Here is a 12,757-nt window from a genome sequence, read left to right as displayed (position 1 = left end):
ATGTTTAAATGAAATGACAATATTGGTAAAGTGTCACTATACGATGGATTGTTTTTTTAAAAATGGTCAGAGAAATAAGAGTTCAAGTTTTATATGAACAGTAATTCTAACCCCCCTTAGCAACAACAATAAGCAGATATTGACTTTTTTCTGGGAACATCAAGATTTGTTGTTCCATAGCAAATGGCTTCAAAGGTCACTATCAGACTATGACAGCCCGCAAAACCTACTGCAAGAAGGAACAAAAACAAATAAACCCCAATAAAAAAATCACTTGAAATTAACTGTAAAATACTAGGATGCTATTAGACCCATTCCACCAGAAATACAACAGAGGTCACCATTATAAAGTCAACATTCAGGAACTGATACCACAGCTTTATCATAATTATGTCCTGTGCAAATCTGGGGTAAAAAGTGGTAAAACAGATATCCTGTTAGCAAATGCTGTCATTTTAATGATGACCACTGTACATCAAACTTTTTATTGATTTTATAAATACAAAAATGGTCAACTGACCAGATTATAGCAACACTACTAAAGGCCAAAATCTTGGATAGTTTAGGATGGAACTATCTTTAGTGTTCTATATACTGACACACTTAGATTTGGATACTGTATAAACTTATTCCAGGTACCAGATATTCAGCATAAGGTGATTGTATTACTGAGTTGAACACAGAATTGATATACTAGTTATTGGGATAGATGCACAGAAAATATGAAATAGATACACAGGGATTAGGAAACAGAACTAAAGATCAGTGATGGTATATGAAAGAAATTTGTCGACAGATCATAATTTCCTGTGAAGACAAGCCCATAGTTAACACAGAGTAAGCCGACATTTGATTATAAAAAGCACTTTTAATGCTCAGTAGGAGTGTCCACACAGGGAATTCTTGAGGAATAGCTATTGCACTTTAAATTTGCACCCTAACTTACTTTCCACTAACTTCCTGAGTAGACAAGCCCATATAGGATTATCAGCTTTGGCTGGATGAATTCCTGTAGGTTTCGTTACATGACATTATCTGTAATTAAAGATTAAATTTTTAATTCTGAAGACTCCAGGACAATCCGGGAGAGCTGGCAACCCTAAACCCATAGAGTGTTACTTCACATTAGAGCTGGGCAGGAAATGGTTTTCCTGTTCACAAAACTTCTCATGGATTTCTAACAGTTTCCCATTTCATACTTGGACAAACCTGAGACCTTTAAGTTTTTCAACAAAAAGTGAGAAGAGAAACCCGCATCCCAATAGCCTGTGGTCAGGACTCTCACCTGGGATGTGGGAGATGCAAATTCAAATTCCTACTTTGCCTGATTCAGACCAGGGACTTGAAGCTGGGCCTCCCACATGACTGCCCTAATGAACAGGCTATTGTCTATTCTGTGGGGGAGGTGGTGAGGGAGGCTTAGTCTCTCCTGTTAGAGGTGTCCCACTTTGTACAAATTATTATATATTCATTGGGATAGAGACTGACTCTATAAACCCACTGATTATGGCACTCATCTGGGATGTGGATCCCTGATATGGATCAGGTAGAGCAGAGATTTGAACCTATGTCTCTCACACCTCAGTGGAGTGACTTGATCACCAGGCTATTTCTAGGGCGAGTCTGTCTCACCACACAAGATACCTTTATTGACAAAAGTTTTGTTGAATCCGATGCATCCCTGCAAAAAGTTTTGACAAAACCAGCATTTTCCAGTGAAAAACAGCTCTACTCTGAATCTCAGACTGAAGTTTTTGTACTGCATACACATCTTTATATAGTACTTAAAATGCCAAGGGGTACAACAAGATTTCACCACTACTTTCAAATACAACCATAAAACAGAATTATAAGTTCAATGGAGAAATAACTGATGATGCCATATTAATAAATTACCCAGACTGAACTCTGCATGAATTATTAAAAACTAATGCATCCCATTGTAAAGTGTTGTAGGTAGTGGATAATATAGAAATACATAACATTCCCCCCCACCGCCCCGAACTTCTTCCATATTCTAATTTTGAGAGGAGCTTCCGAATTGTGCAGGCAGTAGTTTCAGGCTTACTCACTGGTGTGGGCAAAGATGCTACATGGTTGCTCAGTCTGAGTATACAAATGCAGGGTTTTGCACGCACCCGCATATATTGCGAGAACAGTTATGGAGGCCTCTATTTTAACAAAACTCTAACTCAACTTTGGAGCATTTAATATGCAAAACAATCACACAAAACAATGACCAAAAGTAAAATGCAAGCTATTTTTCCCAGGAATGATTCACTCCCTCAGACAAGTATTCTTCTGGCTTCAATAGATTTTTTTTTTAAATATTTTTTAAAAACTATAAACAAAGTTATTGGCATTTCTGCACCAACAGATAGATCAATGGATACCTAAATAAACACTAAAATTAACTTTCTGCTTTGCTGACTAAGAAAAAATTTAATACCACTAATTTGATGTTTTCTGCCAGTTAAAATCACAATGGATTAACTAGTGAAACTGTTACATGATGCAAAGGCCTGAGAAATCACATTAGTGAAAAGAGATGCAACAAAGTGTACAGTGGTATAATAAATCAATCACTCACAGACTTAAAACTGAAATTTATTCAATACATCTATGTAACCTTTTGGACTCTCTCCTGCATGAAATGTAGAAATATGGATATGTGTGCAAAACAACAAAATACTAAACTCAGAGAAAGAAAAAAATGGCAATTTGATCCACATGCTATGAAAATAGCAATCAATAAAATTATTTCAAGGAAAAACAAAACAAAACACAATTCCTAACTGCATAATTATCAAAGAATTTTCATTGTAGAACACCTTGATGACCTCTCAAAAACAGCACACAATGCTGGCACATTTGTTTTACGATCTCTTTTTTTGCTGAGTGTATATTCAGTTTCCAAATCACTGATCATTCAGAAATGAAAATCAGCAGAACTCTCCAGTTGTAGGAGTTCAAACAGGAGATTAAAACTGGCCCGGGCAACTAGGTGAGGGGATGCGTGTGGACTCATACACCCCAGTTAAATGACAAGGGGGGGGGAAGGTCCCCGGCGTTTGATACTGTGTCTGTGTCATGCCTAGTTAACATAGCACCTTATTTTGCTAGTGATGATATAATAAGAGGCCATAATACCTATAAATGACAATGTATTTAAATAGTTGGAAATATCATGTGTTATGATCTTGATCCAAGCTTCCTGTTTCATACTGAAATTAAGTAAAAAAAAAAAATGGCAGTGAGGGGGAGGGAAAACGACCCTTTCTAGGCTTGTAAGCCTAAGGGACAGTTTAATGGAAAATATTGTGCATTTAAATGAGCTATTTTTGTTCCAGTGCACGCAATCTCTGTCCTCTTCCTGCTGTGTTTCAGATACAAATCAAAATAAACGCCCAGTAATTAAATTAAGAGCTTAACCATGTTGTTTTAAATCTGTGTTTACAAAGATTTGTCTTGCATATGTCATGGCTTTATATTTGTATATTCTGTATATTTGGGTGTGAATTTAGCCCTCATGTACATGAGACGAGTATATCATGAAGGATACCCACTGTTCACACTTTCCCGCCCAGCTCAATCCTGATCTGCCGCACCCCTTACTATTTCAGTCCTGGGCTTCTCTTGAGAAGAAGAAGATTATTACACTGAGATTTCTTTGTTGGTGATTTTAAGATGTGGACAAATGTCTACTAGGGATTATGATGAGAACAGCATACTTAAATGGGATTTTATCCTAGCTCTCCAGAGGTAAAAAGTTAATCCTGAAACCAAAGTCAATGACTATTATAAAACAATCTCCAGATTTATTTATATACTGGGCGGCGGGGGTGGGGGGGTAGAGATTGCTAAAACTGAAGAAATGTGCCCAAGTAGATGTCAAAGAAGGAGACAGAAAGAAAAAGAAATCATCTTTTAGTTAACCTTCGTCCAGTTCTACTCTCAGATCTTCTATTTACCATTAGGTTTCCAATTACCTTCCTCCATGGCTGCTAGCAAAAAATCAAATAGCCAGGTAATAAAAAGGTATTAAAATATTACTTGTAGACATAGTCTTAAGTAAAATGAAACTTGCTAAAGTCTTTTGATAAGAGCATGTAATATTGATATATAGTTAGCGTCTATTCTTATTCCAGGATACCATTTCACCTCCCTCACTCTGACATGCAATTGGTGCATGCACCCCACCTCCCTGATTTTTGAGCAATTTCTTGATACTGCAGTCTTGTTCAGACCTCTTGTGCTTACAGAGACCTGAATTCCTCTAGTGACTTGGTATTTCCAGCCTTCCTCTTAACTGTCATCCTTTTGGGCTCACAATGAAGTGTTGAATTTTTTTTTTCCAAGCAAGCTTACAGAGCTTTCAACACCAGCGTTCAAATCTCTGGTGAACAGTTGGTTGCTGCCCTAGTCACTATTCATCTCCTGCATATGTAAAATATTGATGCTCAGAGAGGAAAATACATATTTTTTAAAGTGTAAGTAAAATGTATGCATGACATTAGAGCCATGTTGGTTGCAGGATATTAGAGACACAAGGTGGGTGAGGTAATATCTATTATTGGACCAACTTCTGCTGGCGAGAGAGACAAGCTTTTAAGTTTACACAGACCTGAAGAAGAGCTCTGTGCCATTTTATAAGTGTTCTAGATTCAGAAGGGAGTTACACATTTCATAAGGTATTGACTTCCTGGTGCCAGCAATGGCAAAGAGAAGACACAATGTGATGCTGGTTACTTATGGTGTCTTAAGCATCTAATGCTAGTAAAAGCATGTATTAGCCATGGTATATAACAATCAGTATGATGTAACAAGATTAGTGGGTAGCTTTCACAATGTGGCTGTAACTAATTTGTTCCTCACTTTACTAGTCTTTCAAGTGGGTTGTTAATACTGATCTAGTCTCAGAAGATTGCTATAAGACTTTATTATCAGTATATAATAAGTTAAGGTCAACACAATAAAAATATATACAGGAAACATCTATTGGTATTTTTAACTTTGAGCTTTTCTGGTGGATTAGTTTTGTCTCCTGTGTCTATTACTGAGTCACTGATTTACAAAACATATTGGAAGAGGGCTGCAACAGCTCTGCTATTAATTTAGGCTTAAATAGAGACTTGGAGTGGCTAAGTCATTATGCAGGGTAGCCTGTTTCCTCTTGTTTTTTCCTACCCCCCCCCCAGATGTTCTGGTTTAACTTGGATTTAAACTTGAAGAGTGGTCAGTTTGGATGAGCTATTACCAGCAGGAGAGTGAGTTTGTGTGTGTATGGGGGTGGGGGGGATGTGAGAAAACCTGGATTTGTGCACGAAATAGCCCAACTTGATTGTCATGCACATTGTGTAAAGAGTTGTCACTTTGGATGGGCTATCACCAGCAGGAGAGTGAATTTGTGTGGGGGGGTGGAGGGTGAGAAAACCTGGATTTGTGCTGGAAATGGCCCACCTGATGATCACTTTAGATAAGCTATTACCAGCAGGACAGTGGGGTGGGAGGAGGTATTGGTTCATATTCTCTCTGTATATATAAAGTCTGCTGCAGTTTCCACGATATGCATCTGATAAAGTGAGCTGTAGCTCACGAAAGCTTATGCTCTAATAAATTGGTTAGTCTCTAAGGTGCCACAAGTACTCCTTTTCTTTTTGCGAATACAGACTAACACGGCTGTTACTCTGAAATCTGCTAAGTATGCGATTTTGCTACACTGAACACAAATAGATTATTAGGTTAAGCTAACACATCAGATTTCTAAAGGAGACTTTAAATATCATGAAATCATTTGAATTGTGTAAAGGTGCATTTATCTGAAGGGACAGAACTTTGGAAAATTGCAGGAAGCTATCTCCATGGTGACTGACTGAAAAAACACACACAGTTGGAATTATACAGTAACTCCTAGTTTTATATTTTATGTACATAATTAAAGAAATGACACTTCACTGATTGATGGTACAAGTTATCTCCAGGAAATGCTCTTTACTCCCCTTTAAAAACAGAGCATTTTGTTTAAGAAATTAAATCAAAAATATCTGAGAGCAGATTCAAGAGTTAAGCCGTTTTAGTTTGATGTTCATATTAGTGAACATTTTTTAAAAGATCTCTCTATCAGCATGGCACTATGTACTCCCATTCATAGCTGGAGTTTTGTCTGAGTAAAGAGTACAGTATCAAGCTCACAGTTATCTACTTTGAGGTCCTGGCAATCACATATTTTGGAATTGATACCAAATCCATTATTAGCATTTGTGAAACTATTGCTTCTAAAAGTTGGTACCAAATTACACTGTGACAAATTAGTTGAGACATGAGCAAAATAATTTGTAGGGCTCTTTCTGGTGCTAGATAACTTAATACTCTAACCTCTTTCCATGTCTCAAACACCGTTCATAGCTGAAAGTGTTTAAATGTACTGTAAATACAGCAAGGAAGTTTATTATAAAGGTACAGAACTGACTGGAAAATTTGAACAATCACTTTATGAAGTTTAATGAGATACACTGTACTAAGTGTATTTGATTCAGAATAAAAAAGAGCTTGCTGAAAACCTCTATCAAATGCTTTGCCTCCTGGGTTTTGATTAGATGGCTGTTCTTTCTTTGCCCTTAAATACATAGTTGGTGATCTGGCTTTTCTCTAGCACAAAAAACAGACTTTATATTGAACATAGTATGTTTTAATGAATATATTTCATGTGTACCTGTGGAGTAAGGTGGATATAGCTGTTGGAAAGTTGATTTGGGCCACACGAAAGTCAGTGAACCCTATTTCTTCTTTACAATTACTGTCTGCATAATATTCTTATTCTTTGGAGTTTGATTTTTAGGTTGAGTTTAATCAAAAATTAGACAGAGAGAGACCACAGCCCTGAAGTTTAGGTTCAGGAGTCAAGCTTCTCCAAATTCTCAAAAAGTGGACTGTAATTATGGACTTCAGCAGGAACTGCAGTTCAGCATTTTTGAAGATGAAACTGTAGATCTCTCCAGGTGTGCTGGCACACAGAAATGGAAGCATGCAAAGTTAGTGGGTAGTTTTCAGACAGTAAGTATTGGTAACTATATTGTTCCTTATTTTACTAGCCTTTAAAATGGGACATTAATACTGATCTAGTGTCACAAGATTTTTATATGACTATTAATATTTGTAAATTGCTTTTGAATCCTCAAATGAAAGCACAAAGAACACTATTGTTACAAAGTATTTTTCATTGATTGCATAGCCATTTCCAGCAGCCTGACTCCTACTTCATCATGGAAATATTACTAGAAAATCTTTGATGTGAGCCCCAGCCAGAAATGAATGTATAAAATCCTTAGAGCGAACCTCTGACTATATTGAGAACCCTCAAGCATTTTAAATAGTACTGTATCTAAAATGGGAAAAGTACACCACACACTAGATTTTTTTTTGTTGGCAAACCCACATGAATCTTTTGAAAAAATGAACAAACCACACTTCATTTTGAAGGGCTGTAACCCCATTAAAGCTCTTTTGCATTAGGTATTAGCCACGTCCAGTGAATGCATGCATGTATCTCTTAAAGGACTTTGACTACAGAACATTTTTTCTGATTGCACCAAATAAAGGGAGTAAATAAGAAAGCAGCAGAAAACATTACTCATAATGGTGTTGTATAATCATGCAATTAGTACACCTAACAATTAATAGATAAAGATTAAGCTATCATAATCAAAGTTTATATTCAAACAAAGGATTTGTACATTGAAAAGACGAGAATCACTGAAGCCTTCAGCCCTGCAGAAATTGTACACTGAACACTTGAATCAAGATCTCTCATCCATGACATAATAGCTTATTGTCCTTAGTGCACATCAACAAGCTATCTCATAAGTAAAATGAATATGAATATTTATCTATCTGTATCTTAAACACACTACTGCCAATATAACAAACCATGAAACATATCTGCCCGTCAAACAAATGACCCGTCAATGTCCAAAAGATTTTAAACAGGAATCTTTTAGCCTGTTAAAAGAAAACAAACTTTCCTATTGTTCTAAGGTCTTTGTCTCTGATTTTGATGTCAACTTACAAAAAAAAATCAGACAGATAGGGGAAAATATCTTCTGTATTTTCTCATCCTTCACAGAAAGAAGCTTTACAAAAACGTGGATATACTTACTTACAGAAGCACAATAGAAATGTTTGCACTGAAACAAAAAGTGGATTTACTGAGTATCAATAAGTGATCCACACTATTCATGAGAAGGAAATTATGCAGTTAACAGTTAATTTCTAGAATTATATTTGTAAAATTATTGGAATACCTCAGAAAAACAAATTTTGAAGTGAAGACATTACAGTAACTGGCAGGTTTTGATGTTAAAATTTGTAATGATAAAAAACCAAGAGAATTAGTTTCATCTCAGATTTTTATGGCTGTCATCAATTAAGGCTCTGAAATGCTACTAGCCTAACTTCTTAGACCTATACTGAGTCACTCTTAATTTAAGAGGTGTGACTAGAATCAGGTGCCATGAGGCCTCTGTGCAGGTCACAGAGGATGTGCTAGATGATAATGACTATATTATAGCAACCTTAAATACACCCAAAATAGTATTTTCATACGTTACTCAAATTTTCTATACCAATCATAGGATAGTCCTAGAGTACTTCTAATATTCAGGTAAATTTGTTATACAAGTCAAATTTTTATGGGAGACCACGTGTGTAGATACCCCGTGGTCATCATTAAAAGTGTGTGTGGAGTGTATAATGGGACATATATTATGTGTTACCAATCTGTTGTCCATGAGTAGGGCTCCAAGTCACAACGGTAATACAAACAACAAACACCACCACCATCATGTACTATTCATGTGCAAGCATTCATTACAAGAAAAAATGACTTTGGGGTTGTGACACCCCATATTCTTCATAAAAAATATTGTTATGATATAAGTATGGCATAACTAAGATCTATTTTATGCAAGATGGGTCATGTAAGGTATCATTGGAAAGGTTATGGTTTGCTGAATGTGATTATCCAATTTGTATACATGCAGTGATGAGCTGCCAAAATCTTAACAACTGGTTCCCTCCTTACCCCACAAGGGGGTCGTGGACCGCCCCAGCCCCCCAGGACTCCTGCCCATACACCCCCCCCTCATGTTCCTTGACGCCCCCCGCTGGGACCCCTGCTCCATCCACCCCCCATCCCCAACTGCCCCCAGAACTGGGCAGGACAGTCTCATGGGCCACCATAGTGGGTACCCACTGCACCCCGCCCCAAAGAGCCATAACAGCTGATTCGCGGGAAGCCGGGGTGGGTGGGGCGGCGGAGAAGCAGAGCATGGCGACGCGTTCAGGGGAGGAGGCGGAGAGGAGGTGAGCTGGGGCCGGGTGAGGAGCTGCCGGTGGGTGCACCCACCAAATTTTCCCCATCAGTGCTCCAGCCCCGGAGCACCCACTTTTGGCCGGTTGTTAAATTTAGAAGCCCTTTTAGAATCAGTTGTCCCGCGTGGTTCTAAAATGGCTTCTAAATTTAACAACCGGTTCCAGCAAACTGGCTCCAGCTCACCACTGTATACATGTATCATTTCTGTATCTGAAGTTAGGAAGATTGACTATGTACAACTTTGTATACTTGGGGGAACGCCCATCAGACTGTAGGCAATTAGCATGAATAAGCCATTTAAGAAGGACAATAGAACTTAGATACTAATCTCCCACCATCCTGAGGAGCTTCCTGGGATGTTGCTTTGACACTGCAGGGTCATCTGATGAGGTCACTGGTACAGAGTACCACCTTGGACACTGCTGGTATTTTTCCACTGGAAACAAAGGATTCCTGCCTTATGTGAATCCTACTTAAGGCTGGGGAATAGAGTCAATCAGTGCTCTTCTCCATTGCCTCCCCGCCCAAGGAGGAAGACTGCTGAACGCACCTGAAGAGACAAGGGAACTACACTGGGGAAAGGCAAGGACTGAGTCTAGACTGAGAGAAGTCTGTAAAGAACAATAACTGGAACTATAAGCTGCAGAAACGCCGCAACCTGCCTACATTTAGAATTAAGCTTAGGTTGTGTGTTTTGTTTTATTTGCTCAATAATCTGCTTTGTTCTGTTTGCTATCCCTTATAATCACTTAATATTTACCTTTTGTAGTTAATAAACTTATTTCTTGTTTATACCAAAACCCAGTTTGTGCCATTCATAACTGGGGCGGGGAGGGGGTGCAAAGAGCTATGCATATCTTGCTCCAGATTGAGGGAGGGAGCAATTTTTATGAGCTTATGCAATATAGATCTCTATATAGTGCAAGACATTATTATTTTGGGTTTACACTCCAGAGGGTATGTGCACAGGAGAGCTGGGCATTCCCCTACCTGGACCCGCCCACAGAAAGCTAATTGCAGACTCTCTGTGATTCTACAGCTGGGCATGTTCCTGCCTCTGAGTGTACTGGAAAGGGGCTTGAGGGCTTGTCACCACAGAACAGAATAAAAGAAACCCAGCCTGGTAGTACAGGCAGGATCAGTGGGACTGCAGAACATCCAGTGGCACCCTGAAAGAGCAGTTCAACCCATCACAGGAGGGTTATAGCTAGGGTGACCATATTTTCCCCAAGGGAAAACTGGACACCGCACAGGGCTGGCCCAAGCCCCTCCCCCACACTGTGCAGGGCCAGCCTGAGGCCCTCCTCTCTTCCCTGCCCGCGTGGGGCCAGCCCAAGGCCCCTCAGTTCTCCCCATTCACAGGCCCGGCCCAAGCCCCACGGCTGTCCATCCAACTTGAGGGGTTGCACTGTAGTTTTCTTGGCAAAACAGAGCATTTGTCCCGTTTGCTCTTGCTGACTCTTGTTTGGCAAGAGCAAACGAGACAAAAGCCCAGGTTTTGAAAAAAAAAATAATTAAGGATGGCCAGCACAGGGCTTAAAAAAGGACTGTCTTGGCTAAAACAGGATATATGGTCACCATAGTTACAGCAATGGTTGCTTCTGAAAACAAACTTCTGCTTACTAGGTCTTTTTCTCATCTCACTTCCACTGATTTATCAGAGGTATAACTCCTCTGACTTCATCGCAATTATTCCTCCTTTATACCGCATGAGTAGATAGTTAGTATTTTTTCTCCTGGAGCTGAAGATAATTTTTCCTTTTCAGAATGTGTAATATAACTTAGTCACGGATGATGTATTGTACATCAAATGTCAGCCCAGAGTGAGGCCTTGTTCTTTTGGGGATGAATTAGGAAAACACTAAAAAATGGAGGTTTACAAAAAGCACTGTTGACACTTAATGAAATTATTAGGACCATTACAGCAGCAACACAAATATCAAGTTATTGTTTCAGAAATTTACACAAACATAGCCATATTTTGCATCTGCGTGGTAATTATCAAACCGACATTTGAAAAAAATTGTGGTTATCTATGCTGCTCCTATTCTATGGATAAATATTAGACTTCAGTTGTTAAGTAAACATAATGCATTATCGCCATCATGAAGGAGAATCATAATCTATTGTAAATATCATCAAGTAGACAAGTCAACATCATAACAAAAAGTGGATTTAAGTGAATACCAAGGCAAACAAACAATACTTACCATTGCAGCACATAACCATCAGAGGAGATGGCTCAAAGCTGCTCCTAGCAAATGGCCCTGAAAACTTCCTCTGATGTCCCATGTATTAATACGAATAACGTTAATGCTGGATGATGTATAGGCAGGGAAATAAAGAGGAATATCAAAAAGGGAAACTGTAAGTAGTATGAGCCAAATACTGCCCTTGATTACACCACTGGGGTTCCAGGAGTATATCTGGGAGCAGAATTTTGTAATATCTGTTATTGAAATGGAAGCAACTCTCCCATTTAAAACCAATCTTTGTTATTTGTACCAGTATAGTTCCAGAACATCTCTATTGAATTCAATGGAAGTTTGAAGATAGTCTTGATTTCCATTGCAGTAACAGAGAAGAATCTGGCCCTTAGATAAAGTGAAGATGCAACGGGTTGAAAGGTCAGATATGGAATAACTGATGCCTATAAAGACGTAACTAAGTACCCGTGGCTATACCTCTCCTTTTTCTTATTAAACTAATATATAAGCCTTTTAAAATACTCATATACAATAAAAGGCTGGTAGGAGCAAAGGAAGAAATTTAACTTTTTCCTCAACCCTCCCTGAACCTTCCCTCCCTAAACTCTCCAGATATTACAGAGTGAAAACAAATTAGGATCGTTTCAATTGACTGTCCAGACATATTTTCTACACATGCCTTAAATTCATGGACTGGTGTTTCCTCTGTCTAGGTCACCCTTAGTTCCATCTGCCATCGAATGTAGTAATGCAATACAGCGTGACAACATAGCAATGAAGTGTCAAGCACAAGAATTTCAAAAAGATGTATTATCAACAATAAAGAATTAAAGGGTATCAGACCTCTGCATGATGAATTAGGTTAGGTCTTTTAATACATTGACTTTACGATGTTCAGCTTATGATGAACGGCTCTTACAATGTTTCTGAATTGACACCCTGATTCAACTTATGACAATTAGTTTCGACTTTACGACTCTCGGTCCCACAGTGGAGCGTACTGTGGTTCCAAGTTACGATGTTGCAACTTATGATGCAATTTTCAGGAACCAATTGTGTCATAAGTCCGAGGACTGCCTGTATCTGGAGAATATAAATCTAACATTATAAAAAATGGATATTAAAGAACTTTTAAAAATGTTAATTGTATTCATAATTTCAGCTCCAAAATGTCAAAGAA

At 38.4% G+C, this 12,757-nt stretch overlaps 1 protein-coding gene across 16 annotated transcripts in view; it reads right to left on the bottom strand.

The window, feature by feature from the left end:
- Positions 1-12,757, bottom strand: part of TENM1 (teneurin transmembrane protein 1) — a 1,403,901-nt gene that overhangs the window by 803,224 nt on the left and 587,920 nt on the right. The gene's annotated exons all lie outside the window — the stretch shown is intronic.

Source organism: Lepidochelys kempii, chromosome 9, assembly GCF_965140265.1.
Source record: "Lepidochelys kempii isolate rLepKem1 chromosome 9, rLepKem1.hap2, whole genome shotgun sequence".
NCBI classification, from domain to species: domain Eukaryota; kingdom Metazoa; phylum Chordata; order Testudines; family Cheloniidae; genus Lepidochelys; species Lepidochelys kempii.
This window is presented reverse-complemented; position numbering and strand designations above follow the sequence as displayed.